This window comes from Schistocerca americana, chromosome 3 (genome assembly GCF_021461395.2).
Source record: "Schistocerca americana isolate TAMUIC-IGC-003095 chromosome 3, iqSchAmer2.1, whole genome shotgun sequence".
In the NCBI taxonomy this organism is placed as follows: Eukaryota; Metazoa; Arthropoda; class Insecta; order Orthoptera; family Acrididae; genus Schistocerca; species Schistocerca americana.
Window position 1 is genome coordinate 805,859,890 of NC_060121.1, and position 18,329 is coordinate 805,878,218.

Here is an 18,329-nt window from a genome sequence, read left to right on the forward strand (position 1 = left end):
CTCACTCTTTCTTGTGTTTCGTTCTCCGCACACGAGTTGCCCCTGGCATCGATATAGCACGGGTTTTCTAGCGTCAGCGAAGTCAATATTACACGAATCGAGTCGACATGTTTGCTTGTTACGATGACGGAAGAAGAAGAAATGTGTGTGTAACTTCACTGCATCGGCTGCTCGCCTTTCAGCGCCCCTGTGTCTTATCAGACGAAGGTGACTGTGAAATTGGCAACGAGGCAGAGGTTAATGAACACATGCAAATGAGAACCTTCAACGTCAGCCGAAATAGCTCAGTTGGGAGAGCGTTAGACTGAAGATGTAAAGGTCCCTGGTTCGATCCTGGGTTTCGGCAGGGATTCGTTTTGATGCGACGCCAATGGAATTACTCTGCGTTTGTGATAATGCAACTACCGCTGACAACAAAAATGACTCTCTCCTGTAGCTGTTCTGGTTGTCTAGTGCATGCCATAAGAGGAACTCACTAGACAACTAACTCCCCTAGAAGCAAAAGAATTAAAAATACCCTACCGACTGCATTCCTTTTTCTGTGTCAGGTGGTGAAGAACGTCTTCAACGGAACCGTGAAATGAGCGAAAGCGTGGGAAACATTGCATTCGAAATGCTTGTGAATTTTCCAATTGCCCAGTGAGTGTCGACAAAACACGTAAATTCTCTGCTCCAACGTATGAGACGTAACAACTGGTGCAATTTGTTGTTGCATCATGTGCCAGCAGTCTTCGATAGTGTGTTACGAGCTTAGCGCGATAAGTTTGTTGACAGCATTTAGGCGACGTTTTATTTGTTAACGGCCCCATACAGCGATTGCACAACAGTAAAGGACATGAGTCAATGTATAGTTGTGCGTCGTGGGAGGTTTTGCAGCCTCGTGTGAGCCCGGATAGCTCAGTCGGTAGAGCATTAGGCTTTTAACCTAAGGGCCCAGGTTTCAAGTCCCTGTGCAGGCGGAAATTTTAATACTTTGGTAGCGATTCGTCTGGTAGCGGTGGAGACGCTACAGAAAATAATGCAGCTACGCCGTTTTCTGACACCACAGTGCTTTAAACGGTAGCAGTTGCATGTGTCCGGAGAACACCGCGCTAACGGCAGTCGTGGCCGAGTGGTTAAGGCGTCTGACTCGAAATCAGATTCCCTCTGGGAGCGTAGGTTCGAATCCTACCGGCTGCGTGCGATTTTGCGTAAAGAGGAGCAAACATTTTCACACACATGTGACATGTGTGGGCGAATGCGGGTGCAAACCAGTGACGCCATTCTCAACAAGACGAAAATTTCCGTTTTAAGAATACTGAGTTTTCGCGACGACCGCTGCTCACTCTGGCTATCGGTTCACCTCACACTGACACTGACGCTGGGACTGCAGAAAGCCGTCGCTGAGATCGTGAGTACACAGATGTGCTCGAAAGTGATGGACAGAGCGAACATCTCATTTTCTTTTTAAGAATCGCAATTTCAATCACTCGAGTGCGGCAAAAGCAGTGGTGCAGCGTTTCTTTTCTTAAGATCTCGCAGCTGCTTGGAGGTATGTCCATCGTTTTAAGACGACAGAAAACTAGCGTCAGCGGTGCGTCAGTGGGAAGTCGGTGAAGTCGCCATTGGAGCCGTAAGCCAGTAATTACGACATGCGAATCACTCGCACACCACGCAGCTGTACGATAATGCTCTTGCGTGGGTCCGCATAGCTGAGTCGGTAGAGCTTTAGGTTTTCAACCAAAGGGTCCTGGGTTCAAGTCCCTGTCTGGGCGAAAATTAATACACCTGGGTTCAAGTCCCTGTCTGGGCGAAAATTAATACACTTTCGTAACGGCTAATGGAAACCGTACAGGAAAGAGTGAGGCCACGCCGTTTTCTGCCACCAGATTGCTTCTAAAGATGGCGGTTTCAGTTGTCGGGAGTCGCTTCCGCCACCGGCAGTCGTGGCCGAGTGGTTAAGGCGTCTGACTTGAAATCAGATTCCCTCTGGGAGCGTAGGTTCGAGTCCTGCCGACTGCGAAAATTTTCTCGCTCTCAAATGGCGGACGTTCAGCTGCATCCTAGCAGTTGCGTCACTACTAAACACGTGGGTCACCAGCAATGTGCAGTGCTATTTGATCCAGGGCGCAGCGCTACAGTCGCGCCCAGAAGCCGCAGCTCATCTCCGCGTCTCACAGGCGTCCACCAGGTGTTAGTACAAGTGTCGCCTCACTGGGCAGTGCAGATGTGTCCATTTTAGCTTGCAGACGATGACGTGTAGCAATTTATGAGCTAACGCAAGTCGAATGTTTTACCGTGTGTATCTGCTAGATACTGCCTCTCATACTGTGGAGAGACTCACTCTTTCTTGTGTTTCGTTCTCCGCACACGAGTTGCCCCTGGCATCGATATAGCACGGGTTTTCTAGCGTCAGCGAAGTCAATATTACACGAATCGAGTCGACATGTTTGCTTGTTACGATGACGGAAGAAGAAGAAATGTGTGTGTAACTTCACTGCATCGGCTGCTCGCCTTTCAGCGCCCCTGTGTCTTATCAGACGAAGGTGACTGTGAAATTGGCAACGAGGCAGAGGTTAATGAACACATGCAAATGAGAACCTTCAACGTCAGCCGAAATAGCTCAGTTGGGAGAGCGTTAGACTGAAGATGTAAAGGTCCCTGGTTCGATCCTGGGTTTCGGCAGGGATTCGTTTTGATGCGACGCCAATGGAATTACTCTGCGTTTGTGATAATGCAACTACCGCTGACAACAAAAATGACTCTCTCCTGTAGCTGTTCTGGTTGTCTAGTGCATGCCATAAGAGGAACTCACTAGACAACTAACTCCCCTAGAAGCAAAAGAATTAAAAATACCCTACCGACTGCATTCCTTTTTCTGTGTCAGGTGGTGAAGAACGTCTTCAACGGAACCGTGAAATGAGCGAAAGCGTGGGAAACATTGCATTCGAAATGCTTGTGAATTTTCCAATTGCCCAGTGAGTGTCGACAAAACACGTAAATTCTCTGCTCCAACGTATGAGACGTAACAACTGGTGCAATTTGTTGTTGCATCATGTGCCAGCAGTCTTCGATAGTGTGTTACGAGCTTAGCGCGATAAGTTTGTTGACAGCATTTAGGCGACGTTTTATTTGTTAACGGCCCCATACAGCGATTGCACAACAGTAAAGGACATGAGTCAATGTATAGTTGTGCGTCGTGGGAGGTTTTGCAGCCTCGTGTGAGCCCGGATAGCTCAGTCGGTAGAGCATTAGGCTTTTAACCTAAGGGCCCAGGTTTCAAGTCCCTGTGCAGGCGGAAATTTTAATACTTTGGTAGCGATTCGTCTGGTAGCGGTGGAGACGCTACAGAAAATAATGCAGCTACGCCGTTTTCTGACACCACAGTGCTTTAAACGGTAGCAGTTGCATGTGTCCGGAGAACACCGCGCTAACGGCAGTCGTGGCCGAGTGGTTAAGGCGTCTGACTCGAAATCAGATTCCCTCTGGGAGCGTAGGTTCGAATCCTACCGGCTGCGTGCGATTTTGCGTAAAGAGGAGCAAACATTTTCACACACATGTGACATGTGTGGGCGAATGCGGGTGCAAACCAGTGACGCCATTCTCAACAAGACGAAAATTTCCGTTTTAAGAATACTGAGTTTTCGCGACGACCGCTGCTCACTCTGGCTATCGGTTCACCTCACACTGACACTGACGCTGGGACTGCAGAAAGCCGTCGCTGAGATCGTGAGTACACAGATGTGCTCGAAAGTGATGGACAGAGCGAACATCTCATTTTCTTTTTAAGAATCGCAATTTCAATCACTCGAGTGCGGCAAAAGCAGTGGTGCAGCGTTTCTTTTCTTAAGATCTCGCAGCTGCTTGGAGGTATGTCCATCGTTTTAAGACGACAGAAAACTAGCGTCAGCGGTGCGTCAGTGGGAAGTCGGTGAAGTCGCCATTGGAGCCGTAAGCCAGTAATTACGACATGCGAATCACTCGCACACCACGCAGCTGTACGATAATGCTCTTGCGTGGGTCCGCATAGCTGAGTCGGTAGAGCTTTAGGTTTTCAACCAAAGGGTCCTGGGTTCAAGTCCCTGTCTGGGCGAAAATTAATACACCTGGGTTCAAGTCCCTGTCTGGGCGAAAATTAATACACTTTCGTAACGGCTAATGGAAACCGTACAGGAAAGAGTGAGGCCACGCCGTTTTCTGCCACCAGATTGCTTCTAAAGATGGCGGTTTCAGTTGTCGGGAGTCGCTTCCGCCACCGGCAGTCGTGGCCGAGTGGTTAAGGCGTCTGACTTGAAATCAGATTCCCTCTGGGAGCGTAGGTTCGAGTCCTGCCGACTGCGAAAATTTTCTCGCTCTCAAATGGCGGACGTTCAGCTGCATCCTAGCAGTTGCGTCACTACTAAACACGTGGGTCACCAGCAATGTGCAGTGCTATTTGATCCAGGGCGCAGCGCTACAGTCGCGCCCAGAAGCCGCAGCTCATCTCCGCGTCTCACAGGCGTCCACCAGGTGTTAGTACAAGTGTCGCCTCACTGGGCAGTGCAGATGTGTCCATTTTAGCTTGCAGACGATGACGTGTAGCAATTTATGAGCTAACGCAAGTCGAATGTTTTACCGTGTGTATCTGCTAGATACTGCCTCTCATACTGTGGAGAGACTCACTCTTTCTTGTGTTTCGTTCTCCGCACACGAGTTGCCCCTGGCATCGATATAGCACGGGTTTTCTAGCGTCAGCGAAGTCAATATTACACGAATCGAGTCGACATGTTTGCTTGTTACGATGACGGAAGAAGAAGAAATGTGTGTGTAACTTCACTGCATCGGCTGCTCGCCTTTCAGCGCCCCTGTGTCTTATCAGACGAAGGTGACTGTGAAATTGGCAACGAGGCAGAGGTTAATGAACACATGCAAATGAGAACCTTCAACGTCAGCCGAAATAGCTCAGTTGGGAGAGCGTTAGACTGAAGATGTAAAGGTCCCTGGTTCGATCCTGGGTTTCGGCAGGGATTCGTTTTGATGCGACGCCAATGGAATTACTCTGCGTTTGTGATAATGCAACTACCGCTGACAACAAAAATGACTCTCTCCTGTAGCTGTTCTGGTTGTCTAGTGCATGCCATAAGAGGAACTCACTAGACAACTAACTCCCCTAGAAGCAAAAGAATTAAAAATATCCTACCGACTGCATTCCTTTTTCTGTGTCAGGTGGTGAAGAACGTCTTCAACGGAACCGTGAAATGAGCGAAAGCGTGGGAAACATTGCATTCGAAATGCTTGTGAATTTTCCAATTGCCCAGTGAGTGTCGACAAAACACGTAAATTCTCTGCTCCAACGTATGAGACGTAAAAACTGGTGCAATTTGTTGTTGCATCATGTGCCAGCAGTCTTCGATAGTGTGTTACGAGCTTAGCGCGATAAGTTTGTTGACAGCATTTAGGCGACGTTTTATTTGTTAACGGCCCCATACAGCGATTGCACAACAGTAAAGGACATGAGTCAATGTATAGTTGTGCGTCGTGGGAGGTTTTGCAGCCTCGTGTGAGCCCGGATAGCTCAGTCGGTAGAGCATTAGGCTTTTAACCTAAGGGCCCAGGTTTCAAGTCCCTGTCCAGGCGGAAATTTTAATACTTTGGTAGCGATTCGTCTGGTAGCGGTGGAGACGCTACAGAAAATAATGCAGCTACGCCGTTTTCTGACACCACAGTGCTTTAAACGGTAGCAGTTGCATGTGTCCGGAGAACACCGCGCTAACGGCAGTCGTGGCCGAGTGGTTAAGGCGTCTGACTCGAAATCAGATTTCCTCTGGGAGCGTAGGTTCGAATCCCACCGGCTGCGTGCGATTTTGCGTAAAGAGGAGCAAACATTTTCACACACATGTGACATGTGTGGGCGAATGCGGGTGCAAACCAGTGACGCCATTCTCAACAAGACGAAAATTTCCGTTTTAAGAATACTGAGTTTTCGCGACGACCGCTGCTTACTCTGGCTATCGGTTCACCTCACACTGACACTGACGCTGGGACTGCAGAAAGCCGTCGCTGAGATCGTGAGTACACAGATGTGCTCGAAAGTGATGGACAGAGCGAACATCTCATTTTCTTTTTAAGAATCGCAATTTCAATCACTCGAGTGCGGCAAAAGCAGTGGTGCAGCGTTTCTTTTCTTAAGATCTCGCAGCTGCTTGGAGGTATGTCCATCGTTTTAAGACGACAGAAAACTAGCGTCAGCGGTGCGTCAGTGGGAAGTCGGTGAAGTCGCCATTGGAGCCGTAAGCCAGTAATTACGACATGCGAATCACTCGCACACCACGCAGCTGTACGATAATGCTCTTGCGTGGGTCCGCATAGCTGAGTCGGTAGAGGTTTAGGTTTTCAACCAAAGGGTCCTGGGTTCAAGTCCCTGTCTGGGCGAAAATTAATACACCTGGGTTCAAGTCCCTGTCTGGGCGAAAATTAATACACTTTCGTAACGGCTAATGGAAACCGTACAGGAAAGAGTGAGGCCACGCCGTTTTCTGCCACCAGATTGCTTCTAAAGATGGCGGTTTCAGTTGTCGGGAGTCGCTTCCGCCACCGGCAGTCGTGGCCGAGTGGTTAAGGCGTCTGACTTGAAATCAGATTCCCTCTGGGAGCGTAGGTTCGAGTCCTGCCGACTGCGAAAATTTTCTCGCTCTCAAATGGCGGACGTTCAGCTGCATCCTAGCAGTTGCGTCACTACTAAACACGTGGGTCACCAGCAATGTGCAGTGCTATTTGATCCAGGGCGCAGCGCTACAGTCGCGCCCAGAAGCCGCAGCTCATCTCCGCGTCTCACAGGCGTCCACCAGGTGTTAGTACAAGTGTCGCCTCACTGGGCAGTGCAGATGTGTCCATTTTAGCTTGCAGACGATGACGTGTAGCAATTTATGAGCTAACGCAAGTCGAATGTTTTACCGTGTGTATCTGCTAGATACTGCCTCTCATACTGTGGAGAGACTCACTCTTTCTTGTGTTTCGTTCTCCGCACACGAGTTGCCCCTGGCATCGATATAGCACGGGTTTTCTAGCGTCAGCGAAGTCAATATTACACGAATCGAGTCGACATGTTTGCTTGTTACGATGACGGAAGAAGAAGAAATGTGTGTGTAACTTCACTGCATCGGCTGCTCGCCTTTCAGCGCCCCTGTGTCTTATCAGACGAAGGTGACTGTGAAATTGGCAACGAGGCAGAGGTTAATGAACACATGCAAATGAGAACCTTCAACGTCAGCCGAAATAGCTCAGTTGGGAGAGCGTTAGACTGAAGATGTAAAGGTCCCTGGTTCGATCCTGGGTTTCGGCAGGGATTCGTTTTGATGCGACGCCAATGGAATTACTCTGCGTTTGTGATAATGCAACTACCGCTGACAACAAAAATGACTCTCTCCTGTAGCTGTTCTGGTTGTCTAGTGCATGCCATAAGAGGAACTCACTAGACAACTAACTCCCCTAGAAGCAAAAGAATTAAAAATATCCTACCGACTGCATTCCTTTTTCTGTGTCAGGTGGTGAAGAACGTCTTCAACGGAACCGTGAAATGAGCGAAAGCGTGGGAAACATTGCATTCGAAATGCTTGTGAATTTTCCAATTGCCCAGTGAGTGTCGACAAAACACGTAAATTCTCTGCTCCAACGTATGAGACGTAAAAACTGGTGCAATTTGTTGTTGCATCATGTGCCAGCAGTCTTCGATAGTGTGTTACGAGCTTAGCGCGATAAGTTTGTTGACAGCATTTAGGCGACGTTTTATTTGTTAACGGCCCCATACAGCGATTGCACAACAGTAAAGGACATGAGTCAATGTATAGTTGTGCGTCGTGGGAGGTTTTGCAGCCTCGTGTGAGCCCGGATAGCTCAGTCGGTAGAGCATTAGGCTTTTAACCTAAGGGCCCAGGTTTCAAGTCCCTGTCCAGGCGGAAATTTTAATACTTTGGTAGCGATTCGTCTGGTAGCGGTGGAGACGCTACAGAAAATAATGCAGCTACGCCGTTTTCTGACACCACAGTGCTTTAAACGGTAGCAGTTGCATGTGTCCGGAGAACACCGCGCTAACGGCAGTCGTGGCCGAGTGGTTAAGGCGTCTGACTCGAAATCAGATTTCCTCTGGGAGCGTAGGTTCGAATCCCACCGGCTGCGTGCGATTTTGCGTAAAGAGGAGCAAACATTTTCACACACATGTGACATGTGTGGGCGAATGCGGGTGCAAACCAGTGACGCCATTCTCAACAAGACGAAAATTTCCGTTTTAAGAATACTGAGTTTTCGCGACGACCGCTGCTTACTCTGGCTATCGGTTCACCTCACACTGACACTGACGCTGGGACTGCAGAAAGCCGTCGCTGAGATCGTGAGTACACAGATGTGCTCGAAAGTGATGGACAGAGCGAACATCTCATTTTCTTTTTAAGAATCGCAATTTCAATCACTCGAGTGCGGCAAAAGCAGTGGTGCAGCGTTTCTTTTCTTAAGATCTCGCAGCTGCTTGGAGGTATGTCCATCGTTTTAAGACGACAGAAAACTAGCGTCAGCGGTGCGTCAGTGGGAAGTCGGTGAAGTCGCCATTGGAGCCGTAAGCCAGTAATTACGACATGCGAATCACTCGCACACCACGCAGCTGTACGATAATGCTCTTGCGTGGGTCCGCATAGCTGAGTCGGTAGAGGTTTAGGTTTTCAACCAAAGGGTCCTGGGTTCAAGTCCCTGTCTGGGCGAAAATTAATACACCTGGGTTCAAGTCCCTGTCTGGGCGAAAATTAATACACTTTCGTAACGGCTAATGGAAACCGTACAGGAAAGAGTGAGGCCACGCCGTTTTCTGCCACCAGATTGCTTCTAAAGATGGCGGTTTCAGTTGTCGGGAGTCGCTTCCGCCACCGGCAGTCGTGGCCGAGTGGTTAAGGCGTCTGACTTGAAATCAGATTCCCTCTGGGAGCGTAGGTTCGAGTCCTGCCGACTGCGAAAATTTTCTCGCTCTCAAATGGCGGACGTTCAGCTGCATCCTAGCAGTTGCGTCACTACTAAACACGTGGGTCACCAGCAATGTGCAGTGCTATTTGATCCAGGGCGCAGCGCTACAGTCGCGCCCAGAAGCCGCAGCTCATCTCCGCGTCTCACAGGCGTCCACCAGGTGTTAGTACAAGTGTCGCCTCACTGGGCAGTGCAGATGTGTCCATTTTAGCTTGCAGACGATGACGTGTAGCAATTTATGAGCTAACGCAAGTCGAATGTTTTACCGTGTGTATCTGCTAGATACTGCCTCTCATACTGTGGAGAGACTCACTCTTTCTTGTGTTTCGTTCTCCGCACACGAGTTGCCCCTGGCATCGATATAGCACGGGTTTTCTAGCGTCAGCGAAGTCAATATTACACGAATCGAGTCGACATGTTTGCTTGTTACGATGACGGAAGAAGAAGAAATGTGTGTGTAACTTCACTGCATCGGCTGCTCGCCTTTCAGCGCCCCTGTGTCTTATCAGACGAAGGTGACTGTGAAATTGGCAACGAGGCAGAGGTTAATGAACACATGCAAATGAGAACCTTCAACGTCAGCCGAAATAGCTCAGTTGGGAGAGCGTTAGACTGAAGATGTAAAGGTCCCTGGTTCGATCCTGGGTTTCGGCAGGGATTCGTTTTGATGCGACGCCAATGGAATTACTCTGCGTTTGTGATAATGCAACTACCGCTGACAACAAAAATGACTCTCTCCTGTAGCTGTTCTGGTTGTCTAGTGCATGCCATAAGAGGAACTCACTAGACAACTAACTCCCCTAGAAGCAAAAGAATTAAAAATATCCTACCGACTGCATTCCTTTTTCTGTGTCAGGTGGTGAAGAACGTCTTCAACGGAACCGTGAAATGAGCGAAAGCGTGGGAAACATTGCATTCGAAATGCTTGTGAATTTTCCAATTGCCCAGTGAGTGTCGACAAAACACGTAAATTCTCTGCTCCAACGTATGAGACGTAAAAACTGGTGCAATTTGTTGTTGCATCATGTGCCAGCAGTCTTCGATAGTGTGTTACGAGCTTAGCGCGATAAGTTTGTTGACAGCATTTAGGCGACGTTTTATTTGTTAACGGCCCCATACAGCGATTGCACAACAGTAAAGGACATGAGTCAATGTATAGTTGTGCGTCGTGGGAGGTTTTGCAGCCTCGTGTGAGCCCGGATAGCTCAGTCGGTAGAGCATTAGGCTTTTAACCTAAGGGCCCAGGTTTCAAGTCCCTGTCCAGGCGGAAATTTTAATACTTTGGTAGCGATTCGTCTGGTAGCGGTGGAGACGCTACAGAAAATAATGCAGCTACGCCGTTTTCTGACACCACAGTGCTTTAAACGGTAGCAGTTGCATGTGTCCGGAGAACACCGCGCTAACGGCAGTCGTGGCCGAGTGGTTAAGGCGTCTGACTCGAAATCAGATTTCCTCTGGGAGCGTAGGTTCGAATCCCACCGGCTGCGTGCGATTTTGCGTAAAGAGGAGCAAACATTTTCACACACATGTGACATGTGTGGGCGAATGCGGGTGCAAACCAGTGACGCCATTCTCAACAAGACGAAAATTTCCGTTTTAAGAATACTGAGTTTTCGCGACGACCGCTGCTTACTCTGGCTATCGGTTCACCTCACACTGACACTGACGCTGGGACTGCAGAAAGCCGTCGCTGAGATCGTGAGTACACAGATGTGCTCGAAAGTGATGGACAGAGCGAACATCTCATTTTCTTTTTAAGAATCGCAATTTCAATCACTCGAGTGCGGCAAAAGCAGTGGTGCAGCGTTTCTTTTCTTAAGATCTCGCAGCTGCTTGGAGGTATGTCCATCGTTTTAAGACGACAGAAAACTAGCGTCAGCGGTGCGTCAGTGGGAAGTCGGTGAAGTCGCCATTGGAGCCGTAAGCCAGTAATTACGACATGCGAATCACTCGCACACCACGCAGCTGTACGATAATGCTCTTGCGTGGGTCCGCATAGCTGAGTCGGTAGAGGTTTAGGTTTTCAACCAAAGGGTCCTGGGTTCAAGTCCCTGTCTGGGCGAAAATTAATACACCTGGGTTCAAGTCCCTGTCTGGGCGAAAATTAATACACTTTCGTAACGGCTAATGGAAACCGTACAGGAAAGAGTGAGGCCACGCCGTTTTCTGCCACCAGATTGCTTCTAAAGATGGCGGTTTCAGTTGTCGGGAGTCGCTTCCGCCACCGGCAGTCGTGGCCGAGTGGTTAAGGCGTCTGACTTGAAATCAGATTCCCTCTGGGAGCGTAGGTTCGAGTCCTGCCGACTGCGAAAATTTTCTCGCTCTCAAATGGCGGACGTTCAGCTGCATCCTAGCAGTTGCGTCACTACTAAACACGTGGGTCACCAGCAATGTGCAGTGCTATTTGATCCAGGGCGCAGCGCTACAGTCGCGCCCAGAAGCCGCAGCTCATCTCCGCGTCTCACAGGCGTCCACCAGGTGTTAGTACAAGTGTCGCCTCACTGGGCAGTGCAGATGTGTCCATTTTAGCTTGCAGACGATGACGTGTAGCAATTTATGAGCTAACGCAAGTCGAATGTTTTACCGTGTGTATCTGCTAGATACTGCCTCTCATACTGTGGAGAGACTCACTCTTTCTTGTGTTTCGTTCTCCGCACACGAGTTGCCCCTGGCATCGATATAGCACGGGTTTTCTAGCGTCAGCGAAGTCAATATTACACGAATCGAGTCGACATGTTTGCTTGTTACGATGACGGAAGAAGAAGAAATGTGTGTGTAACTTCACTGCATCGGCTGCTCGCCTTTCAGCGCCCCTGTGTCTTATCAGACGAAGGTGACTGTGAAATTGGCAACGAGGCAGAGGTTAATGAACACATGCAAATGAGAACCTTCAACGTCAGCCGAAATAGCTCAGTTGGGAGAGCGTTAGACTGAAGATGTAAAGGTCCCTGGTTCGATCCTGGGTTTCGGCAGGGATTCGTTTTGATGCGACGCCAATGGAATTACTCTGCGTTTGTGATAATGCAACTACCGCTGACAACAAAAATGACTCTCTCCTGTAGCTTTTCTGGTTGTCTAGTGCATGCCATAAGAGGAACTCACTAGACAACTAACTCCCCTAGAAGCAAAAGAATTAAAAATATCCTACCGACTGCATTCCTTTTTCTGTGTCAGGTGGTGAAGAACGTCTTCAACGGAACCGTGAAATGAGCGAAAGCGTGGGAAACATTGCATTCGAAATGCTTGTGAATTTTCCAATTGCCCAGTGAGTGTCGACAAAACACGTAAATTCTCTGCTCCAACGTATGAGACGTAAAAACTGGTGCAATTTGTTGTTGCATCATGTGCCAGCAGTCTTCGATAGTGTGTTACGAGCTTAGCGCGATAAGTTTGTTGACAGCATTTAGGCGACGTTTTATTTGTTAACGGCCCCATACAGCGATTGCACAACAGTAAAGGACATGAGTCAATGTATAGTTGTGCGTCGTGGGAGGTTTTGCAGCCTCGTGTGAGCCCGGATAGCTCAGTCGGTAGAGCATTAGGCTTTTAACCTAAGGGCCCAGGTTTCAAGTCCCTGTCCAGGCGGAAATTTTAATACTTTGGTAGCGATTCGTCTGGTAGCGGTGGAGACGCTACAGAAAATAATGCAGCTACGCCGTTTTCTGACACCACAGTGCTTTAAACGGTAGCAGTTGCATGTGTCCGGAGAACACCGCGCTAACGGCAGTCGTGGCCGAGTGGTTAAGGCGTCTGACTCGAAATCAGATTTCCTCTGGGAGCGTAGGTTCGAATCCTACCGGCTGCGTGCGATTTTGCGTAAAGAGGAGCAAACATTTTCACACACATGTGACATGTGTGGGCGAATGCGGGTGCAAACCAGTGACGCCATTCTCAACAAGACGAAAATTTCCGTTTTAAGAATACTGAGTTTTCGCGACGACCGCTGCTTACTCTGGCTATCGGTTCACCTCACACTGACACTGACGCTGGGACTGCAGAAAGCCGTCGCTGAGATCGTGAGTACACAGATGTGCTCGAAAGTGATGGACAGAGCGAACATCTCATTTTCTTTTTAAGAATCGCAATTTCAATCACTCGAGTGCGGCAAAAGCAGTGGTGCAGCGTTTCTTTTCTTAAGATCTCGCAGCTGCTTGGAGGTATGTCCATCGTTTTAAGACGACAGAAAACTAGCGTCAGCGGTGCGTCAGTGGGAAGTCGGTGAAGTCGCCATTGGAGCCGTAAGCCAGTAATTACGACATGCGAATCACTCGCACACCACGCAGCTGTACGATAATGCTCTTGCGTGGGTCCGCATAGCTGAGTCGGTAGAGCTTTAGGTTTTCAACCAAAGGGTCCTGGGTTCAAGTCCCTGTCTGGGCGAAAATTAATACACCTGGGTTCAAGTCCCTGTCTGGGCGAAAATTAATACACTTTCGTAACGGCTAATGGAAACCGTACAGGAAAGAGTGAGGCCACGCCGTTTTCTGCCACCAGATTGCTTCTAAAGATGGCGGTTTCAGTTGTCGGGAGTCGCTTCCGCCACCGGCAGTCGTGGCCGAGTGGTTAAGGCGTCTGACTTGAAATCAGATTCCCTCTGGGAGCGTAGGTTCGAGTCCTGCCGACTGCGAAAATTTTCTCGCTCTCAAATGGCGGACGTTCAGCTGCATCCTAGCAGTTGCGTCACTACTAAACACGTGGGTCACCAGCAATGTGCAGTGCTATTTGATCCAGGGCGCAGCGCTACAGTCGCGCCCAGAAGCCGCAGCTCATCTCCGCGTCTCACAGGCGTCCACCAGGTGTTAGTACAAGTGTCGCCTCACTGGGCAGTGCAGATGTGTCCATTTTAGCTTGCAGACGATGACGTGTAGCAATTTATGAGCTAACGCAAGTCGAATGTTTTACCGTGTGTATCTGCTAGATACTGCCTCTCATACTGTGGAGAGACTCACTCTTTCTTGTGTTTCGTTCTCCGCACACGAGTTGCCCCTGGCATCGATATAGCACGGGTTTTCTAGCGTCAGCGAAGTCAATATTACACGAATCGAGTCGACATGTTTGCTTGTTACGATGACGGAAGAAGAAGAAATGTGTGTGTAACTTCACTGCATCGGCTGCTCGCCTTTCAGCGCCCCTGTGTCTTATCAGACGAAGGTGACTGTGAAATTGGCAACGAGGCAGAGGTTAATGAACACATGCAAATGAGAACCTTCAACGTCAGCCGAAATAGCTCAGTTGGGAGAGCGTTAGACTGAAGATGTAAAGGTCCCTGGTTCGATCCTGGGTTTCGGCAGGGATTCGTTTTGATGCGACGCCAATGGAATTACTCTGCGTTTGTGATAATGCAACTACCGCTGACAACAAAAATGACTCTCTCCTGTAGCTTTTCTGGTTGTCTAGTGCATGCCATAAGAGGAACTCACTAGACAACTAACTCCCCTAGAAGCAAAAGAATTAAAAATATCCTACCGACTGCATTCCTTTTTCTGTGTCAGGTGGTGAAGAACGTCTTCAACGGAACCGTGAAATGAGCGAAAGCGTGGGAAACATTGCATTCGAAATGCTTGTGAATTTTCCAATTGCCCAGTGAGTGTCGACAAAACACGTAAATTCTCTGCTCCAACGTATGAGACGTAAAAACTGGTGCAATTTGTTGTTGCATCATGTGCCAGCAGTCTTCGATAGTGTGTTACGAGCTTAGCGCGATAAGTTTGTTGACAGCATTTAGGCGACGTTTTATTTGTTAACGGCCCCATACAGCGATTGCACAACAGTAAAGGACATGAGTCAATGTATAGTTGTGCGTCGTGGGAGGTTTTGCAGCCTCGTGTGAGCCCGGATAGCTCAGTCGGTAGAGCATTAGGCTTTTAACCTAAGGGCCCAGGTTTCAAGTCCCTGTCCAGGCGGAAATTTTAATACTTTGGTAGCGATTCGTCTGGTAGCGGTGGAGACGCTACAGAAAATAATGCAGCTACGCCGTTTTCTGACACCACAGTGCTTTAAACGGTAGCAGTTGCATGTGTCCGGAGAACACCGCGCTAACGGCAGTCGTGGCCGAGTGGTTAAGGCGTCTGACTCGAAATCAGATTTCCTCTGGGAGCGTAGGTTCGAATCCTACCGGCTGCGTGCGATTTTGCGTAAAGAGGAGCAAACATTTTCACACACATGTGACATGTGTGGGCGAATGCGGGTGCAAACCAGTGACGCCATTCTCAACAAGACGAAAATTTCCGTTTTAAGAATACTGAGTTTTCGCGACGACCGCTGCTTACTCTGGCTATCGGTTCACCTCACACTGACACTGACGCTGGGACTGCAGAAAGCCGTCGCTGAGATCGTGAGTACACAGATGTGCTCGAAAGTGATGGACAGAGCGAACATCTCATTTTCTTTTTAAGAATCGCAATTTCAATCACTCGAGTGCGGCAAAAGCAGTGGTGCAGCGTTTCTTTTCTTAAGATCTCGCAGCTGCTTGGAGGTATGTCCATCGTTTTAAGACGACAGAAAACTAGCGTCAGCGGTGCGTCAGTGGGAAGTCGGTGAAGTCGCCATTGGAGCCGTAAGCCAGTAATTACGACATGCGAATCACTCGCACACCACGCAGCTGTACGATAATGCTCTTGCGTGGGTCCGCATAGCTGAGTCGGTAGAGCTTTAGGTTTTCAACCAAAGGGTCCTGGGTTCAAGTCCCTGTCTGGGCGAAAATTAATACACCTGGGTTCAAGTCCCTGTCTGGGCGAAAATTAATACACTTTCGTAACGGCTAATGGAAACCGTACAGGAAAGAGTGAGGCCACGCCGTTTTCTGCCACCAGATTGCTTCTAAAGATGGCGGTTTCAGTTGTCGGGAGTCGCTTCCGCCACCGGCAGTCGTGGCCGAGTGGTTAAGGCGTCTGACTTGAAATCAGATTCCCTCTGGGAGCGTAGGTTCGAGTCCTGCCGACTGCGAAAATTTTCTCGCTCTCAAATGGCGGACGTTCAGCTGCATCCTAGCAGTTGCGTCACTACTAAACACGTGGGTCACCAGCAATGTGCAGTGCTATTTGATCCAGGGCGCAGCGCTACAGTCGCGCCCAGAAGCCGCAGCTCATCTCCGCGTCTCACAGGCGTCCACCAGGTGTTAGTACAAGTGTCGCCTCACTGGGCAGTGCAGATGTGTCCATTTTAGCTTGCAGACGATGACGTGTAGCAATTTATGAGCTAACGCAAGTCGAATGTTTTACCGTGTGTATCTGCTAGATACTGCCTCTCATACTGTGGAGAGACTCACTCTTTCTTGTGTTTCGTTCTCCGCACACGAGTTGCCCCTGGCATCGATATAGCACGGGTTTTCTAGCGTCAGCGAAGTCAATATTACACGAATCGAGTCGACATGTTTGCTTGTTACGATGACGGAAGAAGAAGAAATGTGTGTGTAACTTCACTGCATCGGCTGCTCGCCTTTCAGCGCCCCTGTGTCTTATCAGACGAAGGTGACTGTGAAATTGGCAACGAGGCAGAGGTTAATGAACACATGCAAATGAGAACCTTCAACGTCAGCCGAAATAGCTCAGTTGGGAGAGCGTTAGACTGAAGATGTAAAGGTCCCTGGTTCGATCCTGGGTTTCGGCAGGGATTCGTTTTGATGCGACGCCAATGGAATTACTCTGCGTTTGTGATAATGCAACTACCGCTGACAACAAAAATGACTCTCTCCTGTAGCTGTTCTGGTTGTCTAGTGCATGCCATAAGAGGAACTCACTAGACAACTAACTCCCCTAGAAGCAAAAGAATTAAAAATACCCTACCGACTGCATTCCTTTTTCTGTGTCAGGTGGTGAAGAACGTCTTCAACGGAACCGTGAAATGAGCGAAAGCGTGGGAAACATTGCATTCGAAATGCTTGTGAATTTTCCAATTGCCCAGTGAGTGTCGACAAAACACGTAAATTCTCTGCTCCAACGTATGAGACGTAACAACTGGTGCAATTTGTTGTTGCATCATGTGCCAGCAGTCTTCGATAGTGTGTTACGAGCTTAGCGCGATAAGTTTGTTGACAGCATTTAGGCGACGTTTTATTTGTTAACGGCCCCATACAGCGATTGCACAACAGTAAAGGACATGAGTCAATGTATAGTTGTGCGTCGTGGGAGGTTTTGCAGCCTCGTGTGAGCCCGGATAGCTCAGTCGGTAGAGCATTAGGCTTTTAACCTAAGGGCCCAGGTTTCAAGTCCCTGTGCAGGCGGAAATTTTAATACTTTGGTAGCGATTCGTCTGGTAGCGGTGGAGACGCTACAGAAAATAATGCAGCTACGCCGTTTTCTGACACCACAGTGCTTTAAACGGTAGCAGTTGCATGTGTCCGGAGAACACCGCGCTAACGGCAGTCGTGGCCGAGTGGTTAAGGCGTCTGACTCGAAATCAGATTCCCTCTGGGAGCGTAGGTTCGAATCCTACCGGCTGCGTGCGATTTTGCGTAAAGAGGAGCAAACATTTTCACACACATGTGACATGTGTGGGCGAATGCGGGTGCAAACCAGTGACGCCATTCTCAACAAGACGAAAATTTCCGTTTTAAGAATACTGAGTTTTCGCGACGACCGCTGCTCACTCTGGCTATCGGTTCACCTCACACTGACACTGACGCTGGGACTGCAGAAAGCCGTCGCTGAGATCGTGAGTACACAGATGTGCTCGAAAGTGATGGACAGAGCGAACATCTCATTTTCTTTTTAAGAATCGCAATTTCAATCACTCGAGTGCGGCAAAAGCAGTGGTGCAGCGTTTCTTTTCTTAAGATCTCGCAGCTGCTTGGAGGTATGTCCATCGTTTTAAGACGACAGAAAACTAGCGTCAGCGGTGCGTCAGTGGGAAGTCGGTGAAGTCGCCATTGGAGCCGTAAGCCAGTAATTACGACATGCGAATCACTCGCACACCACGCAGCTGTACGATAATGCTCTTGCGTGGGTCCGCATAGCTGAGTCGGTAGAGCTTTAGGTTTTCAACCAAAGGGTCCTGGGTTCAAGTCCCTGTCTGGGCGAAAATTAATACACCTGGGTTCAAGTCCCTGTCTGGGCGAAAATTAATACACTTTCGTAACGGCTAATGGAAACCGTACAGGAAAGAGTGAGGCCACGCCGTTTTCTGCCACCAGATTGCTTCTAAAGATGGCGGTTTCAGTTGTCGGGAGTCGCTTCCGCCACCGGCAGTCGTGGCCGAGTGGTTAAGGCGTCTGACTTGAAATCAGATTCCCTCTGGGAGCGTAGGTTCGAGTCCTGCCGACTGCGAAAATTTTCTCGCTCTCAAATGGCGGACGTTCAGCTGCATCCTAGCAGTTGCGTCACTACTAAACACGTGGGTCACCAGCAATGTGCAGTGCTATTTGATCC

The 18,329-nt window shown here is 49.1% G+C and overlaps 32 non-coding genes across 32 annotated transcripts; all 32 read left to right on the forward strand.

Annotated features, from left to right (window-relative positions):
* Positions 1-273: 273 nt before the first annotated feature.
* On the forward strand, positions 274-346 carry Trnaf-gaa. Its single transcript has one exon. It is a non-coding gene; the product is annotated as a tRNA-Phe (tRNA).
* A 540-nt stretch (positions 347-886) lies between these two features.
* On the forward strand, positions 887-959 carry Trnak-uuu. The gene has a single exon. It is a non-coding gene; the product is annotated as a tRNA-Lys (tRNA).
* A 138-nt stretch (positions 960-1,097) lies between these two features.
* Positions 1,098-1,179, forward strand: Trnas-cga. The gene has a single exon. It is a non-coding gene; the product is annotated as a tRNA-Ser (tRNA).
* A 740-nt stretch (positions 1,180-1,919) lies between these two features.
* On the forward strand, positions 1,920-2,001 carry Trnas-uga. The gene has a single exon. It is a non-coding gene; the product is annotated as a tRNA-Ser (tRNA).
* Positions 2,002-2,591: 590 nt separating this feature from the next.
* Trnaf-gaa lies at positions 2,592-2,664 on the forward strand. The gene has a single exon. It is a non-coding gene; the product is annotated as a tRNA-Phe (tRNA).
* Positions 2,665-3,204: 540 nt separating this feature from the next.
* Positions 3,205-3,277, forward strand: Trnak-uuu. The gene has a single exon. It is a non-coding gene; the product is annotated as a tRNA-Lys (tRNA).
* Positions 3,278-3,415: 138 nt separating this feature from the next.
* Positions 3,416-3,497, forward strand: Trnas-cga. The gene has a single exon. It is a non-coding gene; the product is annotated as a tRNA-Ser (tRNA).
* A 740-nt stretch (positions 3,498-4,237) lies between these two features.
* On the forward strand, positions 4,238-4,319 carry Trnas-uga. The gene has a single exon. It is a non-coding gene; the product is annotated as a tRNA-Ser (tRNA).
* Positions 4,320-4,909: 590 nt separating this feature from the next.
* On the forward strand, positions 4,910-4,982 carry Trnaf-gaa. The gene has a single exon. It is a non-coding gene; the product is annotated as a tRNA-Phe (tRNA).
* Positions 4,983-5,522: 540 nt separating this feature from the next.
* On the forward strand, positions 5,523-5,595 carry Trnak-uuu. Its single transcript has one exon. It is a non-coding gene; the product is annotated as a tRNA-Lys (tRNA).
* Positions 5,596-5,733: 138 nt separating this feature from the next.
* Trnas-cga lies at positions 5,734-5,815 on the forward strand. Its single transcript has one exon. It is a non-coding gene; the product is annotated as a tRNA-Ser (tRNA).
* Positions 5,816-6,555: 740 nt separating this feature from the next.
* Positions 6,556-6,637, forward strand: Trnas-uga. The gene has a single exon. It is a non-coding gene; the product is annotated as a tRNA-Ser (tRNA).
* A 590-nt stretch (positions 6,638-7,227) lies between these two features.
* On the forward strand, positions 7,228-7,300 carry Trnaf-gaa. Its single transcript has one exon. It is a non-coding gene; the product is annotated as a tRNA-Phe (tRNA).
* A 540-nt stretch (positions 7,301-7,840) lies between these two features.
* On the forward strand, positions 7,841-7,913 carry Trnak-uuu. The gene has a single exon. It is a non-coding gene; the product is annotated as a tRNA-Lys (tRNA).
* Positions 7,914-8,051: 138 nt separating this feature from the next.
* On the forward strand, positions 8,052-8,133 carry Trnas-cga. Its single transcript has one exon. It is a non-coding gene; the product is annotated as a tRNA-Ser (tRNA).
* A 740-nt stretch (positions 8,134-8,873) lies between these two features.
* Positions 8,874-8,955, forward strand: Trnas-uga. The gene has a single exon. It is a non-coding gene; the product is annotated as a tRNA-Ser (tRNA).
* Positions 8,956-9,545: 590 nt separating this feature from the next.
* Trnaf-gaa lies at positions 9,546-9,618 on the forward strand. The gene has a single exon. It is a non-coding gene; the product is annotated as a tRNA-Phe (tRNA).
* A 540-nt stretch (positions 9,619-10,158) lies between these two features.
* Positions 10,159-10,231, forward strand: Trnak-uuu. Its single transcript has one exon. It is a non-coding gene; the product is annotated as a tRNA-Lys (tRNA).
* Positions 10,232-10,369: 138 nt separating this feature from the next.
* On the forward strand, positions 10,370-10,451 carry Trnas-cga. The gene has a single exon. It is a non-coding gene; the product is annotated as a tRNA-Ser (tRNA).
* A 740-nt stretch (positions 10,452-11,191) lies between these two features.
* Positions 11,192-11,273, forward strand: Trnas-uga. The gene has a single exon. It is a non-coding gene; the product is annotated as a tRNA-Ser (tRNA).
* Positions 11,274-11,863: 590 nt separating this feature from the next.
* Positions 11,864-11,936, forward strand: Trnaf-gaa. The gene has a single exon. It is a non-coding gene; the product is annotated as a tRNA-Phe (tRNA).
* A 540-nt stretch (positions 11,937-12,476) lies between these two features.
* Positions 12,477-12,549, forward strand: Trnak-uuu. Its single transcript has one exon. It is a non-coding gene; the product is annotated as a tRNA-Lys (tRNA).
* A 138-nt stretch (positions 12,550-12,687) lies between these two features.
* Positions 12,688-12,769, forward strand: Trnas-cga. The gene has a single exon. It is a non-coding gene; the product is annotated as a tRNA-Ser (tRNA).
* A 740-nt stretch (positions 12,770-13,509) lies between these two features.
* Trnas-uga lies at positions 13,510-13,591 on the forward strand. Its single transcript has one exon. It is a non-coding gene; the product is annotated as a tRNA-Ser (tRNA).
* A 590-nt stretch (positions 13,592-14,181) lies between these two features.
* Positions 14,182-14,254, forward strand: Trnaf-gaa. The gene has a single exon. It is a non-coding gene; the product is annotated as a tRNA-Phe (tRNA).
* Positions 14,255-14,794: 540 nt separating this feature from the next.
* Positions 14,795-14,867, forward strand: Trnak-uuu. The gene has a single exon. It is a non-coding gene; the product is annotated as a tRNA-Lys (tRNA).
* A 138-nt stretch (positions 14,868-15,005) lies between these two features.
* Trnas-cga lies at positions 15,006-15,087 on the forward strand. Its single transcript has one exon. It is a non-coding gene; the product is annotated as a tRNA-Ser (tRNA).
* A 740-nt stretch (positions 15,088-15,827) lies between these two features.
* Positions 15,828-15,909, forward strand: Trnas-uga. The gene has a single exon. It is a non-coding gene; the product is annotated as a tRNA-Ser (tRNA).
* A 590-nt stretch (positions 15,910-16,499) lies between these two features.
* Positions 16,500-16,572, forward strand: Trnaf-gaa. Its single transcript has one exon. It is a non-coding gene; the product is annotated as a tRNA-Phe (tRNA).
* A 540-nt stretch (positions 16,573-17,112) lies between these two features.
* Positions 17,113-17,185, forward strand: Trnak-uuu. Its single transcript has one exon. It is a non-coding gene; the product is annotated as a tRNA-Lys (tRNA).
* Positions 17,186-17,323: 138 nt separating this feature from the next.
* Positions 17,324-17,405, forward strand: Trnas-cga. Its single transcript has one exon. It is a non-coding gene; the product is annotated as a tRNA-Ser (tRNA).
* A 740-nt stretch (positions 17,406-18,145) lies between these two features.
* Trnas-uga lies at positions 18,146-18,227 on the forward strand. Its single transcript has one exon. It is a non-coding gene; the product is annotated as a tRNA-Ser (tRNA).
* The last annotated feature ends 102 nt before the right edge of the window (positions 18,228-18,329 follow it).